Source organism: Pseudorasbora parva, chromosome 3 (assembly GCF_024679245.1).
Source record: "Pseudorasbora parva isolate DD20220531a chromosome 3, ASM2467924v1, whole genome shotgun sequence".
NCBI lineage: Eukaryota > Metazoa > Chordata > Actinopteri > Cypriniformes > Gobionidae > Pseudorasbora > Pseudorasbora parva.
The window spans coordinates 28,429,084-28,445,471 of record NC_090174.1 but is presented as its reverse complement, the minus strand read 5'-3'; the positions used below and the strand labels follow the sequence as shown (position 1 = coordinate 28,445,471).

The 16,388-nt window shown below is 38.6% G+C and overlaps 1 long non-coding RNA gene across 1 annotated transcript; it reads left to right on the top strand.

Annotated features, from left to right (window-relative positions):
• The first annotated feature begins 1,020 nt into the window (after window positions 1-1,020).
• LOC137071866 (uncharacterized) lies at window positions 1,021-6,419 on the top strand. Its single transcript, XR_010904529.1, has 3 exons — window positions 1,021-1,148; window positions 5,041-5,093; window positions 5,162-6,419. It is a non-coding gene; the product is annotated as an uncharacterized lncRNA (long non-coding RNA).
• Window positions 6,420-16,388: the final 9,969 nt, after the last annotated feature.

The window sequence follows — 16,388 nt, the reverse complement described above, 5'->3', positions numbered from 1 at the left end:
GACATGCAAAATTTGCTTTCATCCGAAAAAAGAACTTTGGACCACTGAGCAACAGTCCAGTGCTGCTTCGTAGCCCAAAAATGGCTTGACCTATAGGGAATGCGGCACCTGTATTTCCTGCACACGCCTGTGCACGGTGGCTCTGGATGTTTCTACTCTAGACTCAGTCCACTGCTTCTGCAGGTCCCCCAAGGTCTGGAATCGGTCCTTGTCCACAATCTTACTCAGGGTCCGGTCACCTCTTCTCGTTGTGCAGTGTTTTTTTGCCACACTTTTTCCTTCCCACAGACTTCCCACTGAGGTGCCTTGATACATCACCCTGGGAACAGCCTATTCGTTCAAAATAAAAATAAAATGTCGGTGTCTTACCCTCTCGCTTGAGGGTGTCAATGATGGACAGCAGTCAGGTCAGCTGTCTTTCCCATGATTGCGGTTTAGAGTAATGAACCAGGCTGGGAGTTTTTAAAAGCCTCAGGAATCTTTTGCAGGTGTTTAGAGTTAATTAGTTGATTCAGATGATTAGGTTAATAGCTCGTTTAGAGAACTTTTTCATGATATGCTAATTTTTTGAGAATGAGAGTGATATGCTAATTGTTCATCAGCTGTATGCCAAAATCATCAGTATTAAAACAATAAAAGACCTGAAACATTTCAGTTGGTGTGCAATGAATCTAAAGTATATGAAAGTTTAATTTTTATCATTACATTTTGGAAAATAATGAACTTTATCATTTTTTTAGACGGACCTGTATATATATATATATATATATATATATATATATATATATATATATATATATATATATATATATATATATATATATATATATATATATATATAGGTCCTTCTCAAAAAATAATATTATATATATATATATATATATATAATTAAATTTTACTTATTTTAGATAATAGTTAAATTATTTTTACATTTTTAAATGTAAGAGGTGCATATTTACCCTACTTGTTGCTAACTTGCTATTTCTCTGACACCCACACGATGGCGTTTCTCTCCAAGACTACAAACGCCACAAGTCAGAGAGACGGAGACAGAAGACTGAAGTCTAATCTTCTCTTCATTTGACCCCTGGCCCCAGAGAGCCGGTGAGCACTGCACTCCATGAATCTTCCTCATCTCCCTGCCTCGGGTAAGATTCTCACCATATGTTCCGCCGGGCACCTGGCCATTCGGAGTTAGAATGCTCAATTGAACTAAACAAACGGAGCTTCTTCTGCACACAACACGCAGAGTAGGAGGACAGAGGGGGTGCATGCATGGGTTCGTTGTTCTGGATCAAGACTCTACGACACACACGAATAGAGACATGGCTCATCAGCAAACATTTATAGAAGTGCTGATACTAAACAAATGAAACGAAATAATGCTCACACAATTGCTCAAAATGGTTAGCATATATGTACTAGCAACGGACAGTATTTACTTGGCAATGTTAATTTCTAAATATAATACATTTGACACATCATCAAGTTGTACACATTACATCTATCTATCTATCTATCTATCTATCTATCTATCTATCTATCTATCTATCTATCTATCTATCTATCTATCTATCTATCTATCTATCTATCTATCCATCATGTCATCATGTCACAAAATTACACGGTTCTGTTAATGCAAATTTGATTTTGGCACATCTGGAATGTTTGCTGGTGACCTCAAGCAAAGCCTTTTTGCAAAATCACAAATTTGACCTCTGCACATGACCCGATGTAAATTAAGCAAACCGCTTTGCATGCAGCTTGGCTGAAGAGGCGAGCGTCACACTCCACGCATGTGCAAGCGTTTTTCAACTTTGAAGTACATAATATGGGTTTAACTCCAGATAGAACACTGTGAAATCAAATATTTGCACTCAGGCACACCACATCATAAATTAGGCATATATAATTGCAGCAGAATTGGCCTTGAAAAGCTCCTAAGGATATATACAGACAAAAAATATAAAAAGAAAGACCATTCATTCTAGATATGTATTGAAGTTATAGCTTTACCAAAACACTTACATTACATTAATGCATGCTGTGAATCACTAAAGAGCGAACAAAATGAATGATCTGACCCCTTACATTGTTAAAGACTCATTGTGTAAATAAGCTCAGTCTTTCTAGCCCGTGGCCTGGGCATTTTTGAAAACCCCTTAATTTGTGCCTTGTGGCTACAGAGGTCTGACCAATGACATGACATGAATAAATCATTTGTCAAGAAAACCTCCAATCAGAAAACACCCCAGGTGCTCAGCAACAAGCCTCCAAAGCCCAACCCCCCACAACATGCCACATAATGACCATCTGGTGGCCAATTAGTGAGTACCCCATGCTAGTGCTTACACCTTCCTCATAATGAATAGAGAAAAGAGACATGTGTTCTTCGTGGTGTTGCTGATGTTTTATATTAAGCCGTGGTGAGATCAGGGTGTTATTTTGATTGGTGATTAAGGCAGCATTGAGCGACTGAGAGTTTTGTGTTGTGCATTTTCCCACATTTATAGTAAAGGGAGGGATGTGAAACGAGCTTCTTCTGCTGACATAGTCACTTGTTGACAATGTTAAAGGGCTACTTTGCCACAAAAGAAAAAATCATACTCATAAAAGTACTCCATATTGTATGCTGAAATTTGCACACATACATAAGGCATGCATTGGTTATGGCTGGCTGGAATTTATACTTTGGGCTTTAATGTGCTCTTTCACAAATTACAGCCATCTCTCAGTCAGTTAAGTCATCTGTCAATGCAAAGTGTTTGGACTGACAAAATGTTTGAGGCCCTTTTAATAGGGTTCCTTGACAGGTAGATCTGTAGAAGCTGCTTTTAGACAGACCTAGATATTACAGACTGAGTTATTGCTATTTAGTCTATAAAAACCTTTATACTGTATACTAACTATTTAATGTTTGGGGTTGGTTAGATGTTTTTAAAAGAAGTCTCTTATGCTCACCAATGCTAGCCTAGAAATTTATACGCACCCTAGCGGCAGCAAGTCTAATCTGCCGTGAGTATCGTCTAGCAACTCTCAATACACATCTGACCGTGGAGATCCACTTTCGCGACACGAATGAAGCGTGATGTTGTAACGTGTCCCGTCATTTGTGCGTTAAAATCGGTTCAAATGCAGCGCTGCCTTCCCGGAATGCTATGCGGGCGTGTTAAAGTTGCTTGACGTCACCCATTGGTATAAAGTGGAGCGCGACGTGTCAGAAGTGTTGCACGGACAAGTGGATCTCCACCATAGACTGTAAAAAAATATGGACGTAGTGTCCGTGACGTCACCCATAGGATTCTGATAAGCCGTTCTGAAGCGTAAAGTATGGGCGAGCTGGGCGGTGCCATCTTGTGAGCGAGTCATCGCGTGTCACTCCCAGATAACTGAAAATGGGCAAAAAGGCGGGATGTGCATGGAGCTGAGGTGACGCAATGACTATAGACAGCAGATAAATGGCTATCCACTTGTAACCACACCCTTAATTCTGCAGAAATTTAAGGCTTTATATAACGTAAACGAATGAGTTATAAAAAAAATCACCCCCCTCACAGTTGTCATGAAGATCAAAATTAAACTTATGGCCAAAACCACAATTTGTACCAGGCTGTAAACAGGTTTTTTTCTGCTGTAAAGTTGAGAATTTTAACATGGGGCTCAATGAGATTCTGCTCCCTTCTGGAGCCTGCCTCTAGTGGCCAGTTAAGGAATTACAGTTTGCATTACTTCCGTATTGGCTTCAAGAGAGATCGCGGGAGGTTGCCGCTTGATCTCCACCTTGAGCTGTAAAAACCAAACTCCGATCAGGCCAATCACATAGTGTATAGAGTCGGTGTGCGGGGCCGACGGCGGCCAAGTTGCGCTTGCGTGCTTCAAATAAACACAGAAGCTGGCAAATGGCGGTGTTTCGAATCAGCTTTGACTGTGTCTCTGGAGAACTTGGAGTTGAGCTTTTCTCTGCGAAAAGAACAAACAACGGCACTGAAGTCATTCTTAAAAAGGGAAGCTGTGTTCGGAGTTTTGCCGACCGGATACAGCGAATGTTTAAACGAATTCTGCTTTGCGTTGCTCTGGTTGGTTGTAGGCTGCAACGTGAAGCAGAGCTCGTTGATATATTAAACATTCGCTGTATCTGGTTGGCAAAACTCCGAACACAGCTTCCCTTTTCCCACAGCGGAGCTCGTAGCGCTATCCAATTGCGTGCAGAGGGAGTTTGAAAGACAACCGTTTATCCCGCCCCTCGGATTGAGCCCTGTCAATGCTGAGTTTCCAGACCAAACATCTTGATGTGGGTCTGGCTTGTCAGGCTACACCAATGCTGCATTTATACGAAGTACAATACACGAAAAAATACAGTCAAAATAATAATATTGTGAAATATTATTACAATTGAAAAGAAATCTATTTGTATTTGAATATTGTAAAATGTAATTTATTCCTGTGATGGCAAAGCTGAATTTTTGAACATGTCTTATTATTATTCAAGTTGAAAACATTTGTGCTGCTTAATGTTTTTTGTTGAAACTGTGAAAAAAACTGTATTCTTTGATGTATAGAATGTAATATATATATATATATATATATATATATATATATATATATATATATATATATATATATATATATATATATATATATATATATATATATATAATAAAAATATATATACATGCATTTACTATCAATTTTGATCATTACTGCATACTTATTGAATAAATGTATTAAGTTATTTTAAAGAAGAAATTGAGTAATTTTTAAGAGATTGGAATTTGACACATTCTTTTTCTATTTTAATTTAGAAGGAACTGTCAATATGGAAATGAGTTTTCTAAATTCTGCCTTTTTTCTTCTTTTTTGTGTGTTTCTTCCTACATGGTTTACATGCAGAAAACAAAAAAAAGTTGTTCAAACTCTCTATGGGTAGGAGCATGTAAAGGAGCATATACATAAACCTTCTTGGCGTCTAAACACAATTATTACGCTCAATTTCAAACATCTTTTTTTTTGCCCTCTCCCTCTCTCTGCGCCTCTCAACAGGCCAAGCATTCAAAAGGGGACATATTTCAGAAGGGAGACTGAGCAAGACAGAGGTATGCACAGAGTATTTTCCTCTCATTTTTTCTTCGTTCTCTAGCTTTCCTTTCTCTCCCTCCCTCAGAGGAACGTTTACTTTAGCTCCTTAAGAGAGAAGCCGGGAGGCTCGGGTCCCGATTTGGGTGCCCACAACTCACCAGGGCCTGCAAGCCTGATGAAGTTCAAGCTGACAGCTGCATAAATCACAACCCACTGGAGCTAATAGGTGGCAGTATTAAAATCCAGCCCCCTGCCTCGGACCACCCAGGTGGCCTTTACAGGAAAAGGAGCATCCAGTCATATCTAACACAACTGAAACTGTACAGCCATCTGAAGCACTTAGCCCCCTGCTCGCCTCCCCTCTGGCTACTCCTCGATGGGGTGGGGGGATGGGGGGTGCTCTCTTAGCAACACAGGAGAGGCCCGTCTGGCATCCGGACTACAATGATTCATATTTGGCACTTCCATAAAGGCTTTTCGGGCCTGTTTCAGTTTCTGGCCCATTATGGCCTAGACCTTTTCGCTCACTTTCTTTTTCTGTTCTTCTGGAAAAACCTATAAAAAATTTAAGCCAACAACCAAACAGAAGTCACTAGCTTTCCTCAGAAGAAAAACTTTTGATGTGTGTGAGCCAATTGGTAATCTTGTTAAAGACGAAATAGTGCAAAAATAGCATGTCGATGTTAATCTACTGCAAACATTTTAGCTATCTGCTACTTTGCTGCTGAAATATGAAAGAATATTCGAGGTAAATGGATAATTAAATGGATAAGTTCAACAAAAAATTGGAGCCATCACCTGTTTGGTTATACCAACATTCTTCGTTTCTTCTTTTGGTTACACCATAAAACCTAAAGCTCAAAATAATTAATTGATTTGAGCCAACTCAAATGAAACAAATTAGTTTTAATAAATTAACTTTTATGAGTATTTAGAACTTCTTTTTCTTTTGAGGTCACAAAACTGACACATTTTATTGTTTTGACTTTTATGAACTTGTTTCTTTTATTTTAAACTAACTTAAATTTACCTGACACTTGGCTGAGATTTACATTTCCAGCATGCTTTGCCATGACACTCAAAAGGGACAGGAAATGCCAAAATGAAATGATATATTATGTTTGTTTTTTGTGCAAGATTAATGTTATATTGGAGATTTAGTCGTGTTTAATGTTCTGTTTAGGAGAGGTTCTGTTATTTTTATTTTATTTTTTTGTAGGATTATCATCATGGTGGAGCATGAGCTTAGTTTGAGAACAGATATATGTTAAATGTATTATATTGCTTTCATCTTTCAGCAGGTGCCATGCTATGTTATGCTATAATGCTACCAAAGTATTGTGTAACCAATTAGCAAGGGAATTAACTAGTTAAAGTATCAAACTAGTTACACTCATTTTTTAGACATGTTTTAGTCAAGTTAAAAATTTTACTAGTTAAAGCTATATGTGTCAACTACATAAAATTTGAGATTACATGAAGATAAATGTATGAATTAGCTAACTCAAATATTTCAATTTCAGATCAATAAAAATATATGATTACAAAATAAAAATCTGCAAGTTCTGTTTACTTAAACTTTACATTTCTTTAAAAAACCCAGGTACCAACATTTTTCAAAATACATTATTTTGTGAACAGAAGAAAGAAAGAAAATGATGACAACATTTATCCCTTTCATTTCAAACAACAGCACCTTTGGCAATTGATTACAGCTAAAATATCCACCTGTCCCTCCTTTCTTTAAAGGTCCACTGAAATCAAAATTTAGGTTTTTTAGCTTTTAGTATGACTGTGTTAGCCTTAAAGTTATGAATAAGCTGGTATGTTCCAAAACTATGACAAAATTTGCATTTAGGAGATATAAGCATTCAGAATTTACAGTCTCCCACTTCTGTTAAAACGAATCTCAGATTTTGGTGACATCATCGCAGACTTCTCGTCAAATCTTCTGTCCAATCAGAATGCTCTCTAGAATCTAAAGCCCACTCCCTATACTGCCGAAGCTGCGGGTGAAATCGGTCAGTTGTTAACACACATCTACAAATTTCTACATGGTGAAAGGCACATAGCACACTATATATGCGATAGTAAACGATTCAGTGTTAATATGCTTTAATTTGAGGCGAATAAAGTCTGTTTTTACGTTAGTTTCACACACCGCAACAGCGCACACACCCGAACGGCTCTGGTCTAAATTTAGACTACAGACACGAGAGCACAGCGCGGATCATATGCGAGAGTCGGCGCAGACAACAAACATATCGACCCATTTGAATTCTGCACAGAATGCTGCATAAAGCGATATGGAGGAGATTATGATGGTAAACAGTGTTAGAGGAAACTGGCTTTACCGAACAGAGAGAGAAGGTCGGCTCTTGCGCTCTAATCAAACTGTATATTAACGAAACGCTATTGGCTGTTTCAAAAAAGGGGAGGAGCTGCTAACAGCTGAAGCCGTTTCCGGGGAAATCACGTCAACACACTGAATAATGCAGCGCCTTTCAAAGCACTTCAGTGGGCCTTTAAATCTGAGTTACAGTGAGGCACCTACAATGGAAGAGAATAGAGCCAATTCATAAGCATTACAGTATTCCGTTTCAATAGTATAACCACAAGACAAACAATATGGGTTAACATTTTTTTTAAACAAATAGCAAAGTAATATTCCAATTTTACTTTTATGACAAAAACACCATAAACCCTAAAATGATGGTAATATTATTATTTAAACAGCTTTACCACTTAAATAGTACATGTTTTAACTTAACTTGTGTTATTCGAATAAACCAACACATCACAGCCACAAAAAGAAAGAAAGAAGAAGAAAAAGATTTGTGTTGCATAGTTACTGTATTGTCCAGCTACAAGCAGTGTAAAAACGGGCCTCACCTTCCCTGCGGGCCCCCCACATGGTGGCTTGGCCTAGACTCAGATCAGCTCTGTTTTCCCCAATGCATGAATGGTGAATCCCACGTCCTGTCATGCTGGATCTGAAATCAGACCTGACAGACTCACTTCTGTCCCTGCACAGTCTTCCTAATCCTCCTGCTGTTCATCAGTGCACTCCTCTCACAGATCAATTTAGATTACACTGGGGATGTATGATTGCTTAAAGACGACACCATGACTGAAGCACATACTTTGCGGTTGTCACGGTGCATAGCTACAGTGTATACTTACTGTTCACTATGAGCAAATTAGACCTTATTAAAACTAGTTTGCAAGCATAAACCACACTACAACATGTTTATTTCCTCTCGTGTTGGATTGTGTGAAACATTTAAACAACTTGGAGCTGTTGTTTTGGCCTAGGGTGACCTCAGTGTAAACTGTTTTTTTTAGTCGGCTGTTAGGGGATTTTAGAATGATCTTGGAACATTTTATATACACATTCATCACATGACACCTGGGTTTTAAAACACACACACACACACACACACACACACACACACACACACACACACACACACACACACACACACACACACACACACACACACACACATTGTGTTTTTGTGAATTGTGTGGACATTCCATAGGCGTAATAGATTTCTCACTGTACAAACTGTACATTCTATGCCCCTACACTGCCCCTGCCCCTACATTGTGGGGGCATTTAGTCCCCATAATGTAATATAAACAAGTACACACACACACACACACACACACACACACACACACACACACACACACACACACACACACACACACACACACACACACACACACACACACACACACACACACACACACATGTTTTTCATGTTGTTCATGTTTTATGGGGACTAGATATAATGATTTCTATATTGTACAAAATGTATATTCTGTCCTCTAAACCTATCCAGCAGTCTTTCACATGGACAAGGATTTCGGTTATTGCTGTCTTTGTGGGGACATTTAGTCCTCATGACGTAGGGTTTACCTGGACCACACACACACGCACACACACGCTCCTTGCCACCGCCACACACGATTATTTACCTTACAGGCAGCTTACTCTGTTCCTGCCTTTTCACAAGATGCATCATCATCTTAAAATGATTTGTAGTCGCTCTTTTTTCAGTGTGTGGGATCTGGAAGCAGTACAACTGATTAAAACAACCTTAAATTATAAAGCCCTCAGAGATGGCGGAAGTTGCCTCTAGTAATGTGTGAAGTGGAGACAAAGAAACTATGAATGAAACCTTGTCATTGCAGACATTGCCCAAAGCTAGCAAACTTCATCACTAAAAAGCTCATGAAACACATGCCCTGTTACTATTATTACTACTATAAATGATACTGTTATTATTAGTTTTACCAATTCATTTTTATACCATTATTATTATTATTTTATAATACTTAATAATATAAATACAAATAATTAAAATAAAACTGTCCTCCTGAGACCCAGAAACTTATTTTAGTTTATTGTAGTTGACATGGTTTGGTTAAAGGGGCAGTTTACCCAAAAATGAAAATGTGTTGTGTATCTGCTTACCTCCAGTGCATCCAAGATGTAGGTGTGTTTGTTTCTTCAGTAGAACACAAATGAAGATTTTTACCTTCAGCCGTTGATGTCTTCCAGTCATAATGCATGTGAATGGGTAACAAAAACATGCTTAGACAACATGCACAAAAACCCTGCTGCTTGTAATGACACATTGATGTCTAAAGACACGAACCGATCGGTTTCTGTGAGAAACCTAACAGTAGAGTCCTGCAATGGGTCGGGTACCCACGGGGCCCATAAAAGTGGCTAAAACTGGTGGATTGTGACATTTCTAAAATACACTGGCGGGGATGCGGGAGGATAATTATCTCTGTGCGGGCGGGTAGGACGAGAGATCACCAGTCCTGGATTTGATGTTGAGTTGTGTTTATGTTTTATTATGTGTGTGTGGCAGTTGGGGCTGCCAATGTTACTTTCATTTTGTTTGTTTAATGTCTTTTAAATGTTCGCCGGTTCCCGCCTCCTTCTTCCCCCCTCGAACATACTGTATTACAATTTATTAATAGTATCCAAATTACCATTACACATACATGCAACAACGATGTGCCATTTGACCCATCACGTCACCACCACTGCATTGCAACTTTTGTTGATGCCTCTCGTAGCCCAGTTGGAGCGAGCGTTGCAGGAGTAGCAATGGATGAAGTAAAAGTAAAGTTGAGTCGAGTATATGAAATTGTTGACAACGAGTCTTTAAAGGCACAGACTTATTTTTTTTAGCCCATTCATGACGCTATTGATGTTGAGAGAGGTGCAAGATACAAAATAAAGCATTTTAATTGGAATGATTTTAGCATGTGTGATTTATCGCTGGCACGGGTCGGGTAATGGGCCAAATATTAACGGGTCTACTCTGGGCGGGTGTGCATTTAATTTTGATATTTTCACAGGTCGGATCTGGTGCTAAACCTTGCGGGTACGGGCGGGGCGTGTCTCCAAAAATGGACCCGTGCAGGACTCTATCGAACAGTATTTATGTTATTTTTTTTACCTTATATGCAGACGAATCTCATCTAGTGTTTCCATCCGTCATTACTTCTGTCTGGTAAGGTCAAACTGGCGTGATCATATGTAGATGCCTCATTCGACCTATCCGCGCAGGCACTAATGAGGATGCTATATATAGGATGCAGATGTGAACACTAGATTCGTCTGGATATGAGAAAAAAAAATACTGTTCGGTTTCTCACAGAAACCGATTGGTTCGTGTCTTAAAGGGATAGTGCACTTTGAAATTAAAATTTGATATGTTTTAGCTTACCTCATGGACATCTGAGATGTAGGAGTATTTGTTTTTGTGGCATAGTAGTTGTGGCATTGCTATGTTCCATTCGTGACAACATATGCTCTCCACTTCTGCTGGCGTCTCACAACACACAAGAACACCACCAATTTTGAAGAGATCTCTGTCTCTCTGAGGCTTGAAGACGTGCTGATGCAGCGGATGCTTCCTCCATCGCTCTGAGTTCTTGATCAGTGTATTCTGGTTCAAATAAATATGGTTGTGAAAAAAATTCAACGTTGTCTGTTAATATATCGAAATCTTCTTCCATTGCGATGTCCTGTACGTCTAAATATGTTTAGATCTTCACAGTGAAAGGTAACGCTTCCCAAATTTCTGTGTAAACAATGAGAGACGTACACGCGCGAGAGATCAACTTCCGGCGCTTTCCACGCTGACGCAGACTAAAGCCAGAACGCGTGAATGTCACAACAGGAAACACGCACGCGCGCCCTCGGATCAGTCGGACATAGTGGTGTACAAGAGGTAAAAGCGATATAAATACTGTTCGTTTTCTCACACAAACCGCTCGTTTCGTGTCTTAGGCCATCAGTGTGTACTTACGATGGGGGATTGTTTAATTTGGACTTCTCTGTGTATGCTCTTTGAAGTGGTGACCATAGACCTGCATTATGTGAGGCACAGACAAGGTCAAGGTTTGACCTAAAATGATCACAATTGAAACTACTGGGGAAACAAATACTCCTACATCTCAGATGCCCATGAGGTAAGCTAAAACATATCAAAATTTAATTTCAAAGCGAACTATCCCTTTAAGACATCGATGCATCGTCACAAGCAGCAGGGTTTTTGTGCATGTTGTCTAAGCATGTTTTTTTCTCTCTCTCATAGAGTTGTTACCCATTCAAATGCATTATGACTGGCAGACAGCAATGGTTAAAAATGCACGGTTAAACAAACACTTCTACATCTTGGATGCACTGGGGGTAAGCAGATAAACATTGCATTTTCATTTTTGGGTGAACTATCCCTTTAATATCTCTAAGATCAAGCATGTTTTAAAGGGACACAAGGCGTGGAAGATAAAATAATATATATTATATACAGTAGTAAAGCCATTATTGTTACATTAATATAATGAAAAAAATATGTTCATTATGTTTTCATTCATGCAGTATTAACACAAAATCTACAATGTAAAAATAAATAGAAAAACTGAGTCAGGAGAGACTCAGTTATTTTAATGTCACATCCAAACAAAATTCAGCATGTATTTTTCATGCTGGCGAGTTGATGGGAGGAATGTTGCCTATATGCATGTCAAAGCCTGTCAAAGCGCAGCGGTGAGTTGCATTTCAATGAGAATCTGCGTGCATTCAGCAGTCCCTTCATCTTCCATTACAGTGATGCCACTCCACCCTTTCACACCATCAATACGACTCTTGTGCCTGAAAAATATAAAATAAAAATAAATAAACTCACTCAATTCTGTGGTAATGACCAGGCTCTTAGGTCATTGCTTTGGCGACCTCAGGATTTGGCCTGTTACAGGCCCAGTTTGCGTGAGTTTTGCAGTCTGAAGTGTTTGAGGTCATAGCTCATTAATGACATTTACAGTAAAAGCTGTGTATGAGCACTGATGAAGGGCGGTTTCATGCAGCCACTATTTCACATGCCAGAGTGAACATTTGAGGGGGGAAAGAAAAAACACAAACACTGTTCCAAACAGTGTTCCCTCCAGAGGGAAATGAGACTCTCCTTCCTTCTGTACACATAAACACATTTGAGGGTGACAACATATCAGCAGATGTGACAGGCCAAAAGAACTGTGTTGCTGTAAATAAAGAATAATACTACATTCTTGTCAACCAAACTGTTTCAAGGGAGCTCTGTTTTACTTCTCAAGAGCTTCGTTTTTGAGGTCACACCACTTGACAAATTGTTTTATGTCTTGAGGTGATGTCTTGAGATATGAAGCAATACTGATTCACCAAACCACAATTACTGGAGAAGTTTCACAGATCGTTTAATTTTTGCAAATTGGGTTTATTTTTTATTTTATTTAAATATTTTATTTTATAAAATAATTCCAATTAAAATATACTACACCGTTGGAATGTTTTTTTAATGTTTTTTTTTTCTTTTCTTTTTTTCTTTAGTCTCTTACACTAACCAAGCTGCATTTATTAGGCCAAAATATAGTTGTGAAAAATTCAAAAATCATAATTCTGCCATCATCTATTCACCCTCAAATAGTTCCAAACCTGTATAAATTGATTTATTCTGCTGAACACAATTGAAGATGTTGAAGAATGTGGGTAACCAAGCAGTTGATGGACCCCATTGACTTCCATAATATGGGGAAAATACTATGGAAGTCAACGGGGCCCATTAGCTGTTTAGTTACTGAAATACCTTTGAAATGTTGTAATTTGTATTCAGCAGAAGAAATAAATTCATACAGGTTTGGAACAACTTGAGGGTGAATACATTTTTGGGTGAACTATCCCTTTAAATTTTATTACAATTTGAAATAACTAATTTCTATTTTCAAATGTAATTTATTCCTGTGATGTCAAAGCTCAATTTTAAGCACCAGTCTTCAGTGTCACATGATTCTTCAGAAACCATTCAAATATGCAGATTTTTTTAATATGCTGATCAATTTAAGATTCAACAATGGTCTGGGGAGTCTGCTCTGTGTTTTCTACTGCACAAGAGTATAGGGCATAGTTCAACTCTGTATGCAATTTTATAGTCCCTTAACCAATCAAACCACAAGAGGTGTGATTAATGGGCAACAACCCAATATTTACTTCTGTCATCATCTTAAACCCGCCAACAGTGTTACCACAGTTACTTTGAAAAAGTAATCTGATTACTGATTACTCCTTTGAAAAGTAACTTTACAGAAGTAAGATTACAGATTACTTTATTAGCTACATTCAGCAGTTGCTGACACTCCTGCCGCCTCAACATGGAAATGATAACCGTTTTTGCCAACACTCACTTTTATTGGAAGTGTATTTTTAACAGTAACGTCAACAATTTATCTCCTGACATTTTAAATTGAAATTAAAAAAATATTTCCTGAAAAAAATATTCTCCCCGAGACGCAAGAAGAAAGCAAAATATATATATATATATATTTATTTTATACTAAGGTAAATGACTAAAATAGTAACTCACAGTGATTTGAATAAATTACTTTAATTTGATTACTGGTTTGGAAATAGTAGAAAAAAGTAGTCAGATTAGAGTAACGTGTTACTAAGTGACGTACTGGCATCACTGCCCGCCAATAGCACGTCAGATGGATAAGCCAGTCTGTGATTGGTTCCCGCAAAAGTGGAACAGAAGCAGTAAAAATGAATATACAGGTTTCCAGACTGAGTTGCAGGGCAAAATCAAATCACCAACGGATCAGCCTGGGTTTACCCAGTCTACTGATTTGCAGCAAAAAAAACAAACAAAAAAAAAAAACCTTCCTATTTATAATTTTTATCCATGTTGAAAACAGTTGTGCTGCTTAATATTTTAGTGGAAAATACATCTTTTTCAGATTCTTTAACCCTGAACAGCATGTTTATGTGTTAACTTTGATAAATTGTATGCATTCTTGCTGAATTAAAGTATTAATAAAAAAAGAAAAGAAACAAATGGTCTAAAATAGGTTTAAATATAAATGTATGTATGTACGGTTAAGCACATTCACAGTCCCAGATCAGTGATGACTGTAGCAGTGCGCTGGACATGAGGAGCGCTGCAGCAGTGTTGTGCCAGGGTTCTGTGGTGTTATTCTACTGTGGTTGCGGAGCAGGATGTGAAAGAAACTAAAACAGGGCTCTCCTGCAAGTGGCCAGTGAAAGCACGTACAGCTGACCAGGGTGACCACAGATGAAACCTTAAGTGTGGTAATAGTTTTGAATTTTAGGGGAGTTTTTCTTCTTCGGGTTAAGAGGTTTTGCAGCTTTTACCCACCTGCTGTCTCTTTTTAATGAGGCACAGTGTCTGTATTCAGTGTGACCAATATGCATTGGAGAGCCTTTTGAAGCGATTCCAGTCTTTGCTTCTTAAAAGCTTCAAGCTGATTACAAACGCTGTCGTCAGCGAGTGCTGGATCCAAGTATATGTCTGTCTTGAATCCTGGATTAATTAGACTTCTGTGATACGGGCGAGAGGCCAAATTAATTTTGTAATCTGTCTTTCGAATAAACAAGAACCTTTGGAGAATGCCGCATTCCTCGGTTTTTACTTCATTAGGACCATGCAGTTCTTTTGAGAAGGTTATAATGGGATTTCTATGGACTGAGAAGCACCCAGAGTGCTGTAATGTTTAGTACCGGGTACATTATCCCATTCTAAGCACTTCAAAAAATTCACTCAACTTTTTTCCCCCCAACCCTAATGTCTGTTTTTCATGATCTCCTGTTGAATACTTATGACCCTGTGACCGAATGTTAAATTTAATGCCCAATTTAACACGGGCTTTCTTGTCAGATGCCTCTTTGTAGTCGTGGTCCTTCTAATCCACCAGCAGGAAGCTGGGTGTTGTTGATGTCTGAGCTACACCAGCGGAGCTCCATTGTGCGGCTGTGACAGCACGTCCCTGGGTCCGGCCCCAGAGCTGTCAGGTCCCGCTGTCACACTTCTCAGTGGGCACGCCACGGCCAGCTCACAGGAGCAGGGGTCCTAAAGCCAGGTCCTGAAGCAAGATGCCAGGCTCTGCTGAGTAGCAACAAGCAGTGTCAGGGTCTAGGTCTCATGGGTGAAGTGTGGCTTTGTCTGTGTGTCAGTATATCAGTGGACGGCTCAGAATCTGAGGTTAAAGAAATCTGTTGTTCATTTGGACCACACTGCATAACTCAAGTGTTACAATAGATTTTGTGTAAAAATCAATATGAGTCCATGGTAAATAATGCCAAAAATTAATTGTCAGATGACTTTTTATAGCATTTGAAGAGTTCAGGGAGCTCTAGGCCTGGTTTTACAGACAGGGCTTAGATCAAGCCAGGGTTAGACCTTATTCATAAAGGATATGTAGTTATTATAAATGTGCCTCGAAAAAAAAAAGGTGTGCATCTTGAGACAAAACAATGACATAAGATATGCTGGCGCAAATTGCTTTCAGTTACAACAGCTCGTACATGCATTTTAGTCTGGGATTAGTTTAAACCTTCAACCTTAAGCCTGAGAAACATTGGGCTGATATCTCTCAAAATATATTCAATGTCTTGAAAATTTGGGCTCAGTAAGTTTGATTTCAACAAGGCTGCATTGAATTGATCAAAACTAACAGTAAAGACATTCATAATTTTGTAAATGATTTTGGTGACACTTTACAATAAGGTTTCAATAACTACATTAGTCAAAATTAAAGGGGGGGAAGGAGTTTCAGTCAATCTCATATTTAGTACCTATGTCAATATTAAGTACCTATAGAGTATTGCATCCTTCATATCTCCGAAAAGTCTTTAGTTTTATTATATAAAAGAAAGATAGGCTGTACCATATCTTTCCGGAAAAAAACGAGTGGCTGGAGGCGTATCGTGTGGGCGGAGCTAAAGAATGTCG